The sequence below is a fragment of the Mastomys coucha genome, chromosome X, assembly GCF_008632895.1.
Source record: "Mastomys coucha isolate ucsf_1 chromosome X, UCSF_Mcou_1, whole genome shotgun sequence".
NCBI lineage: Eukaryota > Metazoa > Chordata > Mammalia > Rodentia > Muridae > Mastomys > Mastomys coucha.
Genome location: NC_045030.1, coordinates 66,181,895 through 66,186,227, shown reverse-complemented (window position 1 = coordinate 66,186,227; position 4,333 = coordinate 66,181,895).

The following is a 4,333-nucleotide window of genomic DNA, read 5'->3' as shown; positions in this document are numbered from 1 at the left end:
TAAAATCCATATAGTAGAACAGTAGAGCAAATTGTTCTATGTTCTCTACAGATATATTGAGGCCCATGTATACAGACACAAGCACCACACACACACACACACACATACACACACACACACACACACACACATATCTAATTTCATTGTTGTTTTTGTTTTTATATGCCCTTTAACTTTTACCAAAGTATATTGCAAATTAATTGTGAATTTTCAGCTGAAAATAAGCAAATTCCCACACAAACAAATAAACAAAAGAAACAAAACAACAAAAAAAGAAAATATATGAAAGGCACCCCATATATGTGCCACTTTTCTGTTGGACTGTGAAAGGCAGTCTGGGTACTTGGTTGAGTGAAGCTTACTCCTCCAGGAGACCCAGTAGAAAAATCTACAAGGGATGAAATAGTAAAGCTATGCCACCAGATGTAGATGCCTGATACCATGAGCCCTCACTCCATTGTCCTGTGGCTAGACAATACCCCAAGCTCCCAGTATTCTGACTGGATTCCACACCCACAGTCTCCTGATCACAGCCAGGTATGTCCCCCACCCCCCAGTTACCTGGGGACAGAAAAGTAGCCAAGCCCATCATAAAAGGGGCTGTTTGACCCCTCTCTACCCTCTCTCTCTCATTTTGTTTGTTTGTTTGTTTTTTGGGTTTTTTTGTTTGTTTGTTTTCTATGAGACAGGGGGTGTTTCTATGTAGCCCTAGTTGTCCTGGACCTCACTCTGTAGACCAGGCTAGTCTCACTAACTCAGAAATCTGCCTGTCTCTCTCTCCCAAGTGCTGGGATTAAAGGCATGTGCACCACCACTGCCAGGCCCCTCCTCTCTCTCTTAACCTCTTACTCTTAACTTCTTGCTCTTACTCTCACCTCTCACCCTCCTTCTCCCTTTTCTTTTCTCTCTTCTCTTTACATGGCTGGCTTCTACTTTCCTTCTCTCTCTCTCTCTCTCTCTCTCTCTCTCTCTCTCTTTCTCTCTCTCTTTCTCTCCTTCAATAAACTTAAGACTATGGACTGCCTCCTTTCATCTAGACTCCCAGTGCTGGAGCAATGGAATAGGCCTTCCCCTAAAGAGCCACACCTAATTTCCCACAGGAAAGTCTCTTTCCTTGGTCAGATCTCCTGGATGAATATTGTTTTAAAAGTGCTTAATTTACCTTCAGAAATGGCAAGCTGATAGCTATTGCATAATGGAAACCTGAGGTAGAATAAAGAAGTTGGGTTTCAGCATTTCTCAAAGTATTTGGCATATAAATAGAAAACTGAACTTCCTAATTTAACACCATTTCAAAAGATAGTTTAACGTTAGAGCCAACATCTTTCCTAAGCAGTCTAAACCAACAGTGTCATTCAAGTATCTTATATACAGTGTCCACATTATCTGCATCCAAGTGATTATTGTATAAATTTCCAAAATAAAAGCTGTGTAACATAATGAGCTGAAAACATAATGAACTGAAAGATTACTATAATAACCTGTAAAGTTTAAGAAATGATTGCAAGTCCTAATATATGTGCCTGATAGGAAGCAGAAACTGACTGAATATTCTGATTCACATGGTTTAGTGGAGAAAATATTCCGCTCAAGAGAGGGGTGAGTGAAGAAGCACAGTGAGGAAGGCTGAAGAGAGCTCAGCACTGGTGTGTTCTCACCTGGAAATTGGTTCTTCCTACACACCATGAAGAAGTCCTGGGTCCAGGGTCCATCTGAGATGGCTGCTTCTTTAGCAAAATGGGGACATTTAGTACTTAATGTCAATCAGTCTCACTACATGAGGCCTGTGTCTACTCCTTAGGAAAAATCCTGCCTAATCTCTAGATCAGCATGCTCTCAGTGAGCTTTGGGCATTTCTCTATAAGTAGTCACCTAAAAGTTGCCACATGCTGCTTCCTAAAGCAGATATAAGATGTGCATACTGATCAGAAAAGAAAATTATCTGTGTGGGATAACAATTGCCCTCTTAGCACCCTCAAAGAAGATGAGACAAGCAAATTTTAAAAGGACACCTAAACATAACAACAAAACAAAATAGTAGAGTCATTTAGAATACATGCTATCTTTGTACATTTTTTCCAAAGAATAAACTGATTCATGTGGAATACAAGAGGCAAACATATTGTATCCATTCTCTAGTACTACAGTGGCACACTACTACAAAGTCTGTAGTTTAAGCAAGAGAATTTGGTTTAATACAATCCTAAAAGCTGTAAATCTAAAAATCAAGGATTTTATACAGACATCTTCAAATTTATCCATTTTAAAAGCACATGAGTCATAGCAAATGAGGACCTACTGTTCTTATTCATTTAACTTCATTAATTTTTAACTGCCATGTAAGTTTAGAACCCAGGAAGATTGGAAACCTTTAAAGTACTCATTTCAATAGTAAGATAACCTAAATTTGGAGCCCTAGTACTCATGGAGAAGGAGAACCTGCCTGTACTCCCAGCTCTTGTGTAATAGACTACCTTGAAATTAATTAGGAGAGTGTATCAGGTATTAATGAGGAGATCAATAGATCAAGATACCCAGTATCTATCTCTGACCTCCAAAAGAAGTCCCCATATGTGTGGCATACTATCTATATATCTATATCTATATCTATATCTATATCTATATCTATATATACCATACACACATGTATATACAACACACACACATATATATATACATACATATGCATATATATACATATATATATATGAGTATGCAACCACACTCACATAAAACATATATATACACAGCAAGCAAACAAAGAAAAATAATAATTTTTCCAAGTATGATCAGATTCTGAGTCATTGGGGTTAAGATTTGTCAATAAATTTTGGGAAAGGGGACAATTTTATTTGTAACAGGCACTTAGAAATAAGTGCACTTAAGAGCACTTAGAATAAATATTCATCATGTGGGAAATGACCTGGCTTCAAAGTTTAGAAATACATTAAGTAAACATGCACTATTTCAGCAAGTTGACAAAGAGATTCTACTGAATATACATTGTGCATTCGATCCATAAATCTCTAGACATTTAAGGATAACAAAAGATACAGACAAACTTTGCTAAACAAAACATTAAGGAGCTCACTAGAGAAATATTTTTGCTTATTTCTTATCAAGAACTATTTACATGGTCCTTAAATCTACTTTCCGACATTAAATGTGAACAATCATGGCTTAATGAAAACTCTAATGCAATTATCATAACTCTCAAGTCATTTAACTTGTCTATGGAGAGAGGTCCACCAAGATGTTATCAGTTAAAATACATTTGTTTTTCCCCATCAATTTCGGCATGACTTTGTTGTTGGCCTTGTTCAGCTCATGTTTAGGAAGCCATGTGGGTGAGACTTCACAGATGCAGCTTCTAACATTTTTTCTTACTTTATTTTGGGGGTGGGGTGGGAAGTGGAGATGTACATTCAATTAATGTGGTACTCTTTTATTATTTTAATTTACATTGCCCCTACTCCTGGTCTTCCTTCCCAGAGTTCCTCTTCCCATTCCTGCTCCCCTTTGCTCACCTGCCTCCACATTCCCCTTCTGGGGACCTCAAGTCCCTCCAGGATTAGACACATCTTCTCCCACTAAGGCCTGACAATATATGTGATATATATGTATACATATATATATATATATACATATATGTCTGTCTGTGTATATATATGTGTGTGTGTGTATATATATATATATATATATACATATATATGTATATAAATGTTATTACAGTTAGGCTAGGAGATTATTAGTGGGAAAGTGTTTCCCCCCCCAGAGGTAGTTAAAAATAGCAGATGTAGTCACATCTGGAAAAGTGCTAAGGAAAACCAGTAAAGCCTTCCTTCTCTTTCTTTTCTTGTTCTTCTTGTCCTGCCTAATAATAAAAGGTATATATGTGTCAGGGGCCTAAGACTGGCCCCTGTATGCTCCTAGTTGGTGGCTCCGTCTGTGGAAGCTCCTTGGAGTCTGGTAAGTCGAGGCTGCTGGTCTTCCTATTGGGTTACTCTCCCCTTCGGCTCCTTCAATCCTTCCCCTAATTCCTCCATAGACGTGTAGGCCTTCAACTTCAGCCCAATGATTGGATGTAAGTGTTTGCATCTGTCTCAGTCAGCGGTTTGTTGGGCTTCTCAGAGGACAGCCATGCTAGGTCCCTGTCTGTAAGCACATCATATCATTTCAGGCCTTGGTGATACCCCATGAGTTGGATCCCAAGTTGGGCTGGTCACTGCAAAGTGTTTCCTTCAGTGTCTTCTTCATTTTTATCCCTGTAGTTCTTTTAGATAGAAACAATTCTGGGTCAAAAATTTTGACTATGGGTTATTAATCCTGTCCC